At 34.1% G+C, this 17264-nt stretch overlaps 1 protein-coding gene and 1 long non-coding RNA gene across 2 annotated transcripts in view; one reads left to right on the top strand and one right to left on the bottom strand.

The window, feature by feature from the left end:
- The first annotated feature begins 468 nt into the window (after positions 1–468).
- pdgfra (platelet-derived growth factor receptor, alpha polypeptide) overlaps positions 469–17264 on the top strand; it is a 95630-nt gene continuing 78834 nt past the window's right edge. The window contains exon 1 of the mRNA XM_073932213.1: positions 469–670. The gene's annotated coding sequence lies outside the window, so the exon portion shown is untranslated. The remainder of the gene's footprint in view (positions 671–17264) is intronic.
- Positions 8015–17264, bottom strand: part of LOC141379564 (uncharacterized) — a 46781-nt gene continuing 37531 nt past the window's right edge. Inside the window, exon 3 of the long non-coding RNA XR_012396420.1 lies at positions 8015–9290. This is a non-coding gene — a long non-coding RNA (uncharacterized lncRNA). The remainder of the gene's footprint in view (positions 9291–17264) is intronic.

Below are 17264 nucleotides of genomic sequence, written 5' to 3'. Positions count from 1 at the left end.
GAATTGTAAAGTGTCAACTTAATGATTACCTTCAGAATCTTTGAAAAATGTCTGCATATTTCATCTAATGTTTCAAAATTCTACATTCAGATATACTGCTGCTTTAACACAGTATAAACACGTTTTATAGTAAGGATATGCACAAATGCGGACACTATAAGACATCAAGTTGTGATTCATGTTATTTCAAAGAAATGTGTTTCCATAAATACTTGAGGGTGCAATAAAAAGACAAAGTTGCTTCATTCAACTTCAGAGTACATTCACTAAAAGCTTCCATGGAATTCTTGTAAAATACCCTGTAGATTTCCATGTCTGTTTTTAATCATCCCCAATTCAAAAAGCTATTCCATATATGCTGGATCGAGCTTTAAAATTAGCCATAGAAACATGATTAAACATTAGTAGGTTGATTAGTGATTTTACAAAGAACTACTTTTTTATTCTGAAGTTGTGTTCCAGAACACCGGAAGTTCCTCTCAGCGGAAGCGTGTGTATCACTCATTGCGATGTGCAATATTTAAAATAGGCAAAGCATAAGACTAAAGAGCTATTAGTTTTTTTTTTCTTAACAAAAAAAAATAAATATGCTGCTTAGAAAACGGAATAATAATACTGTGTCCTATCTTTGGAGACTGGAGTTCATTGGAGATGCAACGGGAAAACAAAGGTATATTATATTCAATGCGCATTCATTAGTGGAAAACTGAAAGAGGATTGTTTGAGGTGACAAAAGCTGTATTGTGACCGCGGCAGGTCGTTCCTATAGGTTACATCATTCACGGATCATCTTTCTGTCTCTGAACTAAACCTCACAATAGGCCTAACTTAGAATTTCACATAACTTACTCAGATGTTAATGATTGTGTAACCAATTAAACAGCTTTCGGTTCCACACTGTTGGCATCTTTTGTAAACAATGCACCACCGTACTGCGTTAAAATCTAAAGTAGGCTATAGTAATATTAAGTAGTACAGTTTATCAGTACTATAATGTAGCATTCGTTAAAACGTGTTGCAAATTCTATAATATATGCAGTAGCTATAATATAGCCTACTTTGCTATCTATCGTTCAATAACACTATAGTATTTATAAATAACCAAATAGTCTATTTTTTATTCGAGTATTGAGCTCTTTGAGAAAAAGAGCCTATTAGAACATTTATTTTATGAGTTAATATTTGTCTTTACACGATAGAGAGAGAATAAAGTGAAAATAAAAATTATATGTGTCAGAATAAAGAACTGACGCTCCTCTACCATGAATATTGCTTCATTATCAGTGTCTATTCTTCGTTTCCACCGATAGGGGGCAGTATGTGCCACACAATGAACTTCCTCCAGTGGGAGGTAAATATAACTGCACACTGAACTGAAGCCCTTTACTGTCATCCATCTACAAATCTTTCTTAGTATAAAATTCCACTGTGATTTAAAATATAACACAATCTGGATAGAGAAGTGTATTTAAATAACTCATCCATAATTGTTTTGTGAGAAAGTTTTCTTGAGGTGATAATTAATGGGCTCGTAGACTATTTGGGCAGTGTGCCTGTCTATAATGCTTTTCTGAGTCTCCCTTTCTCTTTTCTTTCTGTTTAATTACCCTCCCAGCGCCCCCACGTCCGGGTCAAGAGTCTCTCCCTTTCTTTTTCTCTCTTCACCTTCTAATCTGTTCTCATTATAGTCTTTTTTGTCAGTCTCCACCCAGTCTAAAGTAATCTAATGTTGTGAACTCTTAAAGTATGACTGCTAAACAACTGTCCACATATCGTCTGGGAAGACCACATGCTTTTGCAGTCTTATTCTTATTTTCCAGAATGATCCCTTAATTATTTTTATAGTCTTGTGCATCTTAGTATGCACTTCATTGTCTCTTGAGTGTGGGAACTTATGGATGAATGGAATATGCTCTATATTTTATAGCATGTGGCTGTTTTAATTAGGCTAACAAGCCTTTAATTTCAATATAACATACAAAGTAGTCAGAGTTATTCAGCATAGGCTACATCAGTTATGATTAGTCATGAGTAGGGCCAGACAGAATCTGTGGACATTTTTTCTTATTTCTGCGAAGAATTTTGTAAAAAAAAAATCTGGGAATTTATGTGTAATGATTTTGGGAGTATCATAACAAAAAACTTAATATATAAAATAAAAGTAATACATTTTTAACTCTTAGTTAATGTTTACTATGCAAATCAAGTTAGATCCACTTATTTGGTGGACAAAGCAAGTCTCTAAAATAATATCTACAGAATTACTTTACAAACTTTATTGTAAATAAACCATATGATTTTCATATTAGACAATAATATTACTGAAATAAAAAAAAATGAATAAATATAAATTTACACACATTCACAAAATAAAAAATGGACTCAATTATAGGCAAAAAAATCTGTGGAATTTAGTGGATTTAGTGAATCTGTGAAGGCCTAGTCATGAGACCTATAAAGTTGAAGTCTAAATTATTGTCTCTCCTATGATATATATTTTTATAAATTCATGAAATTTTGTTTAACAGAGCAAGGAATTTTTCACAGTATAATATTTTTCCATCTTGAGAAAGTCTTAATTGAATAATTTCGGCTAGAAAAAAAGCTGTTTTTATTTGTTTTTGATTGGGTACAGAACAAAGTTTGCGTAAGTTTTCTCCGGGTGATCCGGTTTTCCCCACAAGTCCAAAGACTAAGCTAAATTGTGCGTTGTGTATGTGTGTGAACGAGTGAGTATGGATGTTTACCAGTAATGTGTTGCAGCTAGAAGGGCATCAGCTGGAAAAGTTGGTGGTTCATTCCACTGTGGTGACCCCAGATTGATGAAGCGACTAAGCCAAAAAGAAAATGAACGAATGAATGAAAATGCCACCACGTCACCATGAATGAAAATGTTCAAATGATTTATTTACAATACAGTTTGTAAAGTATATTTTTTTGTCTTTTAGTAAAGAAATTATATGAGAAAATTGCTTTGTTTACCAAATAAGTGGATCTAATTGCATTTGCATTGTTAAATAAAAGTTCAAAAGTATTTTTTTATTTCATATACTAACTTTTTAGTTATGATACTCCCAAAACTACAAATCTGCTGCTTTTTTATTCTCATCAGAAATAGCAAAAATGTCCGCAGATTCTGTCTGGCCCTACTAAATACCCTAATTTGCCCAATTAACCTAATTTAACCTAGTTACATCTTTAAATTGCACTATAAGCAGAATAATAGTATCTTCACACTAAGAAATACAGGGTCATTTAAACCCAAAGTTGGTGGAATATGGACTAACCCAAATATTGGGTTAAATCTGGTCCTATTAATTTAATTAGAAAAACTAACTTAACAGTTGGGTTAGTCCCTATGACACCCAGAATTGAGTTAAATAACCCAGTATTTTATAAAGTGTTAAAAATATCTAATAAGCTATTAAGCACTCTCATTATGGCAAAGATAAAACTAATTCATTATTAAAAATTCATTATTAAAATTAGTGTTTAGAAATGTGTTGAAAAAATATTTGCTCCATTAAACTGAAATTAAAGAAGAAAATATTAAAAGAATTCAAATTTAACAGGAGGGCTAATAATTCGTCATTTTCTTTAGTTTTGCGATATTGAATTCAAATAAGAATTTTAAGTACACTGTAAAACAGTTAAGGTAACTCAAGCTGTTTGAGGAAACATCCGATTGTGGAAAATTAAGTTTTTCAAACCAATTGATTTCAGTTCTGCAAACTTATATATATATTTGTTTATTTTGAGTCATATATATACACATGTTATTTGTGTTCATATTGTCAAACATAAATGATTAATTACTTAAACAATTTAAGTTCATTTAATTGAACAAATTAAGTCCAAAAAACTAGCTACAGGTACCCAAATGGTTTGGTATTGTTTCTAGCATAAAACAGAATTAATGGATTCATAACTGATTCGATTTGAGTTCTACTTAATATAATTAGTTTATGAGTTGCCAAAACTCTTTTAATTAATTCACTTTTTTACTAATTTCACTAACTAATAATTAACTTGTAAAAAATTATAAGTTTATTTTATTTCTATTAGTGTTTTCACTGTTTGGTTTTACAGTGTATGATTTATTTCACAACACTTGGATAACAGAAATCAAACTGTTTAGATTGAGTCTCACGTGTTGCTTTTGGTCTTCTGGTAACTTTTTTCCAGTGTGTATTAAGGTAAATGGAGATTTAAGATTTGTGTGGGTGAGCGAGCAGGACTCAACCTCTCCACCGCACACCACAGAGACACTAACACACATGCTTCAGCAGATTATGACCACTAATCTCACTTTATGGCATGCTGCCTCAGGACGAACACTCACACATTCACTTTCTCTCTGATCTGCTGCTGCACACACATTCAGCTGGACGCTGGCCAGGCATCAGATCACTGTCAGTTCAGCTGAAGTGAGTGGATGAATGAATTCAAGATGAGATTTCTGTGACTGTAATAAGAGTAGCTGTACTCCTGTTGATAAAAATGACAGTTGACACTTGTGGCGCACAGTGGCTTCAAAAGTTTTGAATACTGAAGTCACATGTAAAATGTAGGAATGTTTATTTGCCCAAGTAACATTTCTAATAAAATATATAACATAGTTATTGAAACTAGGCATAGGCTGGTATAGGATTCTGATGATATAATAACCTTGGATAAAAAGTATCACAGTTTAACGGTATTTTCACTACTGCTCTAAAATATATTCTTTTTAAGTGTCTGGGTAAAAAAACAGAAAAATTTTTCCCCTTTGAAGACAATATATTTTATTTTAAGAAACATATTTAAAAAAAAAACAGTATTTTGGAGCAGTAAACATGTCAGGCTAAATAATTCAAATGAATCATTGACATCTGCTGTCTTCATTAGTTTAAAATGGCGTCTGGATATCTTTTCGCTGGAGATTCTGTTGTTTTAAAAAAACAACAACAACAAAATATATGAATAAAAAATTCTACACACACCTTAGGAATGGTATAACAGAAAATTTTGTCTGTTTTAAAACCTTGACTTTTATAAACCGCGGTATACTTTGAAAACTATTATCAACCCCTGACTAATTGAAACAGTTATTTACACCCCTTATTCTTGGCTCCTCCTGGAATTTTTATTTTATTAAGTCCACATGAGCCGGAAGCTGCAACTTTTTTTTGTTTATTTATTTATTTTATTGTGACAGTTCCTAGAGAAACAATATGGAAAGGCAAACCAATGGGCGTGGCATGTTTTTTTCTGCTGCAAGCTGAATGGATGTAGTAAAGTGGGCATTTCATTCAGAAAGTTGGGGAAAAGGGCTTGGGAAGAGACTAAACACTAAACTCCTCCTTCTCACCATTTCTGTTTGTTGTCAAAACTGACAGTTGGAGCAGCGTGGTTAAAAATGTAAGCCACGTCCAATTCCTAAGATATACAGTTAAAGTCAGAATTAATTGCCCCCCTTTGATTTGTATTTTTATTTTTAAAATATTTCCTAAATGATGTTTACCAGAGCAAGGAAATTTTTACAGTATGTCTGATAATATGTTTTATTTTGGAGAAAGTCTTATTTGTTATGTTTTGGCTAGAATAAAAGCAGTTCTTAAATTTTTATGAACCATTTTAAGGTCAAAGTTATTAGCCCCTTTAAGCAAATTTTTGTTGGGCTGTCAACAGAACAAACCAACGTTATATAACAACTTGCCTAATTACCCTAACCTGCCTAGTTAAGCCTTTAAATTTCACTTTAAACTGTATAGAAGTGTCTTGAAAAATATCTAAAATATTATTTACTGTCACCATGGCAAAGATAAAATAATTCAGTTATTATAAATGAGTTATTAAAACTATTATGTTTAGAAATGTTAAAAAAAACCTCTCTGTTAAACAGAAATTGGGGGAAAAAATAAACAGGGGGGCTAATAATTCTGACTTCAACTGTACGTAATCTGACAATTGAACTGAAAACAAACAGGAAATGCATTTTTAGATTTCAATTTAAGATTAGAAGGGCAAACATTTTTTTTCTTAATGACATGCACAGATGAATTGTTCACCACAAAACTAGCAATGTGAGCTAACAAAATCATATGGTTAGTTTTGATTTCATGGGGACTTTAAGAGTGAACGGTCACATTTCTGAAATGGAAGTCAGGAGGAAAGAATTAAAAGTTGATGATAGTGTCATGATTCATTCATGTTTTCTTGATTAATGTCTTTGATATTTGTTCTCACTTTTCACTTTAACAGGCTTGTGGTTACCGTCCCCAGCTCTGATTCACATTAAGGCTATGTAAGGAGGCCTGATCTCTGTTTATATGTGTTCATGCCTCTACATGTCAGTGTGAGAAAGGACTGTTTCTGATCAGTGCATTTGAAAGTAGTGTGTGGGCTTTTGTGATGTGTCATTAATAGTTTTGCCATGTGTTAGAAGTTTATCACTCTATAGTAAGCAGCGAGTCTTGCAGTCTCGATGTATGTCAGCATTTAAGTTACAAATATATGTGTGTGCACTCAATGCTGTTTTGTTGCGGTCTGAAGATGCTCTTGAAGTTCGGGGCTTTGTGTTGTTGCTTTTTTTAGCATCTGGGGGTTTGAAAAAAAGTTGGATTTACTTGGCAAACACAAGAGGCGAGACCCTTTTAAAGCCACTTCAGAAGTGAAAAAATCTAAGGAAAAAGTCTCAGTTCACAATTTACTTGATTTATGCTTCACTTGACATTGTGAGAATAAACAGTGACAATCAGCACTTTGTGGTGTCAGCAGAAAGCACTGTGACACTGACACTGATGTGTATACTGTACCCACATAGCAAAATTTCTCTGGCCCACACAATCAGCTTTTGATTGGCCCACATGCTGCATAAATTACAGTACATGATTGGACCAAATCTGGCTTCCATACAAAGGCCAAACATGGACCATATCTGGTCCAAGTCTCAGCCAAGTTAAGAACCCATAACTGGGCCAGATATGTTGACTGCATGACTGCAATAAATTTGATAAACCCATTTAGCATTTCACTTTTTGGTCATGCTTTTTCTTGAAGTGACTTAATTTTTTTTCTTCTCAAAAATAATTTAAACGTATTTTAAAAGTGGGTCAATTTAGGCCAAACTTACGTTGATCACATAAAAATTTTTAACATCTAGGCCAAATGTTAGTCTTGAGTGCCACCTATAAGACGATGCCACCTCTGCCAAACCCAGGCCATGTTTGGAAAACATACTGTATGCCAGTCCAAGACAAATGCCTGCTGTACCAGCTTTATGCCAAATCTGGCAGGCAGAGTGAGAGAGAGATGCAGATTGACAAAGTATCAAATGACAAATGAAAAAAACTTACATACTGTTTGCTTTATTTGTCCGTCTGATTGTTCATGAAATTTATAAAAATCCAAACTGGTAAAACAACTGAAAATACCATTATGAAACAATAGTTTTTCTCCAATTTATGATGGCCAAAATTATTTCCATTTCTCATAAATATTCGTAAAAGTAGCGTTTTAAAGTGCGTATTGTCAAGAAAGAATAACATTTTTGGAATCAAGAATAACTAATCAAAGCTGTATTTAAGCAGTTTTTAGACTTTACATTAAAATGACATTATTCACTTGTTGCATTTAAAGTTATTTCCACTTTTTATAGTGTTAGTGTGAATTAATTTTATTATTAACATATTAATTACTGTACTCGAAATTTAAGACCTTTTTATAAATATGCTTTACATAATTTACGTTAACGAAAAAGTTTGCTAATGCCTTTATTTATGTTTATTGCATAGTAAGCATCATTTATGTAGCAAATCGACAGCCTGTTATGTAGTATGAATAAATAAATAAATAAATTGAAACTTTAAAAAGATTATTATTTAAAATGATTTAAATAAAAAAGTAATAATAAATAGATATTAAATAAATAGAATTATCTACAAATAATTCAATTTTGATTGTTTATTTTCAAGTATTGTAAAAAAGAAATTACAAAAGATTTTGAAATGTCTATTTTTGTCTGTTTTCTTTTCATTAAACAATTGTGTTTGTATTTCTTAAAGGTGATTTTAACTGAACTTCTGTATAAGTGTGCTATGCTTTGCTTTCCAATAAAGCATTTTTGCAAAAGTAGATAAAGCTGATAGAGATGCACAGGCCTGATTGTAATTAACTTTAGCTCTGCCGCTAAAAACTTCCTGTCAACAGAAATGTGTTAAAACTGAACACGAGAATATGTCTAGTTAAAAAAGGCCTAGATTTTTAATGGTGTGCAGAGAATTCATAGAAAAAGAGGACGTATGTATGGGTGCGGCCAATGGAGGACTAGAGAATGATTGATAAGTGATGTATTCCACTACTCCACTGATTAATATCAGCCTATTTAAGTCAGGAAATGAAACCTCCTGAATGTAACTCCTGCATTGAGGATAACAGAATTCTGTAAATCGAATTATTCATTTGTATCCAATAAATTGCTAATATGTTAAACCTTAAAGAAAAACCTCTCCTGACCTTTTTTTTAATTGAACACACGTAGAATTTATTAATTATTCCAACACAACCATCATTTTAATTTCTTCTAGCAACCCCTTCATCATAACCACATCCGTCATTAAAAAATGGATGAACCAGCATTTTTAGTGTTAGTTTTACACAGAACAAAAGAAATCATAAAGCACATCTGTTTTTTCCTTCACACTCCCTATCACTTTCTTATGCCTGTGAAAATATGTCTGAGCATTACTGCTTCTCAGCATCTTTAGCGGTGCGTCTGTCTTCTGAAGCGAAGCTCACTGTAAAGGCAGCCTGGGGGAGCGTTTACACAGCACTAATGTGCATGAAATAGAGGATTAGGTTTCGAGGTGGGAGGGGAACGGACATCTTAGGGCCCAGTGGCTGCTGTGCCGTGTTCGTGTTCCTCATGGGAAGGCTTATCCTAATCGCCCCACTGTCGCACCGGCCCCCCTAGGGCCCCTACACAACACCCAGGGGCCCCAAGTCTTTAATAAAACAGGGTTATGAATGTATTTGTCTTAATGCTCCACTACTGGTGGTGTTTGTGGGTGGCAGAGCGCAGACGAGAGGAATGGTGCCGCCTTTGAATGGCAAAAACTGTGTCCAGTTTAACGGAGCCACTTTAAGCCGATTTTTTTCGGGTCACATCGGCACCAATGAGGGATTAACTTTGTTCACATCAACGCCCGATTGAGATCTCGGCCCCGCTGCATCCTGCATCTCGCTCTGAGGAGAAAAGGTCCACAGTTGCCCAATTTGTACCAGCCAGGGAGAAGAAAGAATGGCCCATCCTATAGAAGACAAAAAGAAAAAAAATTAGCTCAGTTTTACTGCTTTTATGTTGTTGTTGTTGTTGTTCAGTCCTTGTCTGAGAGAATTAAAGCTTTTCCCACAAGGGATCAGATAGATGGTGAATGCAGTGTCTCTGATTCTCAAAAGGAAAGGCTTGTTCTCACAGGCATCAGCGTTTGATTGTTCTGCAGGTGCTATTAGCCTGTGGTTCCACCAAATAGCCAGTTCGAAATGCCCCTCGCTTTTCTAAAAACGTCTAGATGTGATTGTTTTTTTCCTCTTTTTTTATTATTATTATTATTATTATTATTATTTTTAGTTCACTTTTCTCGCCATAAATCGGAATCAGACATACTTTAATAACCCCCAGAGGAATCTAGATCAGTATTTCTCAACCACTTTCCTGGAGGACCACCAGCTCTGCACATTTTCCATGTCTCCTTACCCAAACACCTGAATCAGATCATCAGCTCATTAGCAGTGGTTGAAATACCTGTAATGGGTGTGACAAAGGAGACATCCAAAACATGCAGTGCTGGTGGTCCTCCAGGAAAGTGGTTGAGAAACACTGGTCTAGATGATATGGAATATCTATTCAAGAGTTAGAATGCTGTCATATTTTTTTCTTTTTAGTTTTTGTCATGGATGGGATGACTCTTGCATTGGACTAGGCCGATAAATGATTTGTCGAATCGTGATAAAATGTCAATAACAATGCTCTGGACTTTTTTAAACTGTATTGATCTAAGAGCAAGCACACTGCAGAAATCTGCAACAATGGGAATCTAGAAGTGTGTTCACATTAGAGATGTACATAATTTGCCCACTGAAGATTTATCAGCCGAAATTGTTATGCCACTTATTGGGCCCTCTAATTTCTGTGGCTTTAGTCATTGTTTGTGTACTATTTTAAATCTGGAAGCATTAACAACTGATATGGAAATATATCATTATCATTCAATATGGAAAATAGTTATCGAGATTGCATTTTTGCCATATTGCCCAGCCCTGCTCTTGCACCATAAGTAGCAACTTTCAAATTGCTGATTTAAAAGGCTGTCAGTTCAGCAAATCTATGTAAACCTGTTATAAAATATTTGTGGGGAAATAGTTTTACACTATGGAATATTATGAAGTCCTATGAAAATTAGAAATTGGACTACACCTTATTTCTAAGAAATTGGACTACACCTTATTTGGATCTGATTTTGTAGTTAGTTTGTTTTTTTGGTACTTGTAAGTATAAAGAACTTGTTCCATTGTTGAGTTTGGTGTAGTCATCTGTACAAGCACAATGTTTTGATTAGTCAGTCTGGTATTTGCCCTACTCCAATGTGATTGGATGCTGGGAAGCAAGTGACAGTGCATTTTACCCAAAGCTGTGCATTAAAAAAAAAAAGAAAGTGCGCAGTGGTCAGCCTGAAATATTGCATCATCATTCTCCTCCTTTTTTAGCGGCCATCTGTTGGTCAATAGGGCAAATCTAGTCATCATCATGACCAATGTTGTGAAACCTCTGTGTGGAAATCTTTTGCTCTTTTGACAAGTTCCCACTTTTCCTGTTGAAAATAATGTATTTTGCTGATGAAAACAGGCAGAACAATAACAAACGTGACTGGACCTTGTGCTCAAAAAGTAAATTTTATTTTATCTTATAAGCATCACATTAGTAGAATGTTGTATGATGTAGGCATAGGCCGGTATAAGATCAGGGTGTTCTTAAAAAACTTTTAATAGTTGATAAATGAATTATGAAAAAGTTAAGGCCCATAAAAAGTGTTAAAAAGTCTTAATCACGTTTTTACAAGGTCTTACATTTTGTTCAAGCATTGTCCAAAGTGTTTGACTCCAAAAAAACATAAATATATTTATTTTTCTCCGAAAGTTAACAATAGCGTGCTCGATCCGTGCGATGAGTTCGGTCTGGGGTACATCCAGCAAAGCTCTTCTGTCCGGGTGATGTCATGTAATTTGCGACAAACACGGGAAGGTGATGTGATGCTCTCCACATGTAGCAAAACCATAAAACAAAACAGACGGCAAAATGAGAAAATGTAAGTTTACGTACTCCAGGTTGGGGAAAGACGACTTTAAACAGTGGTTGAAGCCTGTCACTGAAAGCAACCACGTAATTTATTCTTTCAGGCTTCTTTCGAGCTCATCTGAGTTCTGTTGCATGGTTGTGCTCCATATATTTATTCAACTATAACTGTTTATTAACACCTGTTTATTGAGTTAAAGTTTTGATACTGTAAAACTTGAAGTGGCGATGAGGTCGTAACATATTCTGAGAAGGTCTTTAAAAAGTCTTAAAAAGGTATTGCAATTACTTTTAGGATTCCTGCATATACCCTGAAAATACTGACGGTTAATAACCTTGGAGACAAATATCATGGTATTGCGATTCTTTTTAAATGTCTCTGTAAAAAAACAACAATTGAACACAATATATTTTATTTTAAGAAATATTTCGGAACAGTAAACATGTCAGGCTAAATATTTAAAATAAACCACTGTCTTTTACTGTCTTTGATTAGTTTTAAAAGCACAGTTTGATGTGGAAGCTCCTTTGCTGCTGGAGATACTGTTGGCCTAAAAAACGAAATAAAATAGTAGTAAAAAATAGGTTAATAAAAAAAAAAAAAACCTTACCACAGGAACGGGATAACAAAAATGTTTGCGATTTTAAAAACAATTAAAACATTTTAAAACACTTTTCCAAACTCTGGTTAACCTTAAAACTGGTTACCGTCCCATATAGTGTAATTCATGTGAAACTGAAACACAAGATTAGAATTAGACTTTAGTTTAGAGCCTATACTTAGAAATAAAATGAAAGATAACCTATAGTGGAATTTAAAAGCCATTTCTGTGTAAACAGCCCTTTAATTAGCACAAGTGTGTTGAATGTGATTGCCAGCATATATTCACAGCAAACAGGTGTGCTTCTGACGGTCTTTACACCTGTCAATAACATTAATGGCTTTTCTGTCAGTTTCCCACAATAACGCAGCCTCTGCCCTGAAGCTGTTCACGCAGCTTTGACACCATTTTCATTTGTAAAACACAATTAATCATAAAAACCATTGTGACTGTGGAGAGTCTTCGAGGCGGTTCTGATTGTTTCGGGTTGAGATGTGTATGTCGGCTAGTATCATGTTTACCATTTTCTCCTGGCTCATTCTCCCTGTGTTATTATCTATAATCATATGAGTAAACAAACTCTCTAAAATCTACATAATTAATGCTGGCCTTGTCAGCTCCTCTGGGCTTCTCTCTAATCTATTTTTCGAACACACTCTCATTATAAACATAAAAGACGGATTCATAAATGTGCCAGAGTAGAGAACAGACTCAGTCGAGCAGTCGTGGTGTGAAAAGAGAGGAGGAGAAAGAGTCAGATTGGAATATGTTTACTTTAACTCAGCAATGTTAACAACAAAGCTTAATGATAGTTACAGTAAACATCAAACACAGTTTGATCTAAAAGCAAAAGTGGGTCAAAACATTTATTCTAGAGTTTACTTCAAGTTTGTTGCATCACTACTAATCAAGTTTTGCACCCACAGTTTTTCATGATTGCTAACACAATAAAATGAATCTTTTGCCATGATTGGCAAAACCGTACACTCAAGGAGCAAAACTCAAGGCTAGATCGGCACAACTGTAAGCACATTGTCAGCTTCACACTTTTTGCAAACATTACACACAGTGATTTGCAAATCAATAAACAGACTTGGATGCTTTTGACACAGAGTTGGAATTTCCTTGCAATTTCAAAACAAAGGCCTTCAAATGAACACACACATGAACCATAGGTTAAACACAGCCATCAGGTGTGCGCACACACACTGCTGCAAAACTGTAGACACACCAATCAGCTGGAACCACAATAAAAAAAGCTATGTATAAACTATTAGTCTTCAATAAATGTTTACAGTTGTATAGCTATAAATATTAGTCTTCAATAAATATGGAAGGCAATGTCAAAGTATGGTGCATGTAAGGGAGAAAGATTGGTAAACGGTAGACAGGGGATGGGATTTTTTTTTATATTGAAACATATACATCACCAGAAAGCTAAATAAATACGCTTTACATTTGTAGTACAAACTGATCTAAATTGAACTTTAATCCTATTCTGAAAACTGGACTGACAGTTTCAATTTGAATTTACTTGAACTTCTATGTTAAGCTGTTTTGACACAAACTATACATTTATTTTTGAAATTCTATAAATTTAGATGCAACTAATCATGATTCATTTGTGTGTGTGTTTGTGTGTTTGTGTGTGTGCGTGTGTGCGTGTGTGTGTGTGTGTGTGTGTGTGTGTGCGCGTTTGTTCTAATGCAATTCTAATACAAATACTGTTAAGAATGACAAAAACAACGTAAATAAACTGTAAATTTATCTGAAATAAATGTAATTTAATGTGTATTTTTTATAGCGCATTTATTGTGGATGGCCATACACCCAAAGCGCTTCACAATCATAAGGGGGTGTCTCCACACCACTACCAGTGTGTAGCATCCACTTGGATGATGCAATGACAGCCACAGGATAACGGCGCCAGTGCGCTCAACACACACCAGCTATTGGTGGAGTGGAGAAACAGTAATACAGCCAATTCGGTGGATGGGGATGATTGAGAGCCCATGATGGTTAAGGGTTGAAGGAGGGAATTTGGCCAGGACACCAGGGTTATACCCCTACTCTTTAACGAGAAGTGCCACAGGATTTTTAACATCCACAGAGAATCAGTCCTCGGTTTAACGTCTGATCCAAAAGTCAGAATAAAAAGTTAGGTAGTTGGATGGATGGATGGATGGATGGATGGATGGATGGATGGATGGATGGTTAGTTGGTTGGTTGGTTGGTTGGTTGGTTGGTTGGTTGGTTAAGTGGGTGGATGGATGGATGGATGGATGGATGGATAGATAGATAGATAGATAGATAGATAGATAGATAGATAGATAGATAGATAGATAGATAGATAGATAGATAGATAGATAGATAGATAGATAGATAGATAGATAGATAGATAGATAGATAGATAGATAGATAGATAGATAGATAGATAGATAGATAGATAACATTAATTTTTGGGTGAAACACATAAGCAAACACACAATATCAACAAATGAGGGACTAAAACCAAGACCAGCTAAATGCAATAAAGTGAGTTTATTTACAAAAATAGTGATAATAATGAATGCCAATAATATGTATATAGAAAGATCATTAAATATTTACAAAGAGACATTGAATTTCACAGATAACAAATGAAGATGTTTGACCAGATATGGGAGAGTTGGAGAAATGAGACGCGGGCGGCATCCAAACAATAGAAATAAATAAAACAAAACCATCTATTTGGCCCAACCTCTACCCCAACTATCCAAAAGAAAAATATAGAAGTTATTGAAAAGAAATCTTCGCGTCTATTACGCACTACCTAACCTAAGCTAATATCTGATGAGAAAACAAAAAGTACAGTGGGTGGAGCACGCCTCTTACCTAGTGTGTCTCATACAGAGATATTCAAACTACGTGTGCACAATGTATGTCGCACAACATTCTTACCTGTCCCACTCTCCAACCTCAGATGCGCATGACACTGACGGTAGACAAATGGAGAATGGATATATATATATATATATATATATATATATATATATATATATATATATATATATATATATATATGTAATGTATATGTCATATATATATATATATATATATATATATATATATATATATGTAATGTATATGTCATATACGTTATAAACAAACATAAATAGAAACAAAATCATACAATACTATTTTGTTACACAGATATTTAAATTTATATAATTTGCATCATACCATATATATTTTATATCTTAATAAACATGATTTTTTTTCTAATATGTGTGTGTGTGTGTGTGTGTGTGTGTGTGTGTGTGTGTGTGTGTGTGTGTGTGTGTGTGTGTGTGTGTGTGTGTGTGTGTGTGTGTGTGTGTGTGTGTGTGTATTTATATACACATATATAAACAAACTTATTATTTAGATGCAGTTAATCATGAGTAATTTGTGTGTGCGTGTGTTCTAATGCAACTCTAATACAAATACTGTTAAAAATGACAAAAACAACACAAACTAAACATGAAAATAAAAATGACCTCAATGAAACAATCAGTAAAAATAATAACTCAAATAATTACTACAGTCTACAGAGTATTAAATGTAAACTTTTGTTTGTTTAAACAATGTTTCTAAAAAATTATGACCAATTTTTTCCCTCGGTTATTGTTTTTCCTTTAAACAATTAGTTTCTGTGCAACATGGCTTGGTCAGTCTTTAGAGACAGAAATGCGTAAATCACAGCTCTGGATTCATCTGTGCCCTCAAGGCAAAGTCATTGCAATGGCTGTCAGCTATAAAAACAGTACTTGTCCTCTGCTTTTGATCAAGGTCATGCGTGGCCCCACATACAGAGGCAGTGATTGAATCCTTCAACACACAAACAACACAAAGATTGTGCAGATTGTCAATCTTATAAGAATGTTTTTCCAATGTACAGAATGGATAAGTAATAGCTAAATGAGATGAGTGAAGAAAGAAAAAATCTATGAAATTCTGTATAAATATAAGAAAAACAGTATCATTCTGCAGGTGCAGTGGAAGAACAAGCACGGGGGGCCTCAGAGGAAACACATCGCACATATAAAATCAGTCACATGTCGTGACCTCTGACTTTTGGGTGGCTGCAGCTGCAGTGGGCGGTAACAACTCTAGTTCCTGTCAGTTCCTTATTTAGCTGCTCTCTGATTGGCTCATGAAGTTAAGAATCCGCAAAGTGACAGCTTGATTAATCCTCTGCACATCTGGGTGGAGAAGAGCACTGTAGCATTTGTGGGAGAAAGAAATTATGAAGACGAAACAAACAGTATACAAAAACAGAAGATTGTGCATAATTCATGTCAAAAAAAAAAAAAGAAAAACTTAAAAACCACTGAGGTCACCATTCACACCATTACTGCAACCAAAAATTACAGAGTGACTGACAATGGAGGGAAAACAAGGACTGTGGTGAGAAAGAGAGAGAAAGAGAGAGAGATTTGTTGAAAAGATGCCTAGAACATTTTAAGCAATTATCTCACAATGTTTTGCTAAGTTATTGCACTTTATGTAAATGTCATGTGTAATGGCTTTATTGGTGGGTGATGCTAATTTGGTGTACAGTTTTAGTTGATTAAAGAGGATTTTTAAAGTTTCCGCAAGTGTTTTTTAAAAGTCTTAATTCATTTTTATGTGAATTAAGGCCTTAAAAATCTAAATTAGAGATGTGCTTTATTTAATGTTACTATTCTGTTTTGCTTGTACTTTTTTGACTATTAAACTGTCAAACCCTTTTTCAATACATATACTGTCTTTAGAGGACATGAAGAGTTGTGTTTATAGCAACTGGTTTGGTTCAAGAGGCATATAGGTAAATACATGGGTTGGATCAGAAGGTAAGAATTCAACATTCAAGTGGTTTATTCAGAATTATTGAAGCCTTAACAAACTTTATGTAAAAAATTATTTAAGTTGAATTTAAATGTTGCTATAATCACCTCTTATGCTCCCTTTACATAATACATTGTTCACAATTCAGTACTGTATTTCTTCCCTTAATTTTTCCCTTGTCTTTAGTTGGTCTTTAAAATGCCTATATTTACTCACATAAAACCAGCAGAAGCCCTGAATTAGTATAGATGAGAAATAAATGGTTACATGAAAATTGCAACTAAAAACTGATTTTTGTGTGGGTTTTTCTTGCTAGTCCAACTTGTTATGAAGGCCTAAAAATAAAACGTTTACATTCATTTTATCTTCATTTTAATTCTCACAATAATGCATGTCAATGAAAGTGATTGATTATGTTTATGGGTGGATCTTTATCCTTACTTTTGGTAACACTTTTGATGTTCCATTTGAGTATTAGTAGA

The sequence above is a fragment of the Danio rerio genome, chromosome 20 (genome assembly GCF_049306965.1).
Source record: "Danio rerio strain Tuebingen ecotype United States chromosome 20, GRCz12tu, whole genome shotgun sequence".
Lineage (NCBI taxonomy): Eukaryota > Metazoa > Chordata > Actinopteri > Cypriniformes > Danionidae > Danio > Danio rerio.
This window is presented reverse-complemented; position numbering and strand designations above follow the sequence as displayed.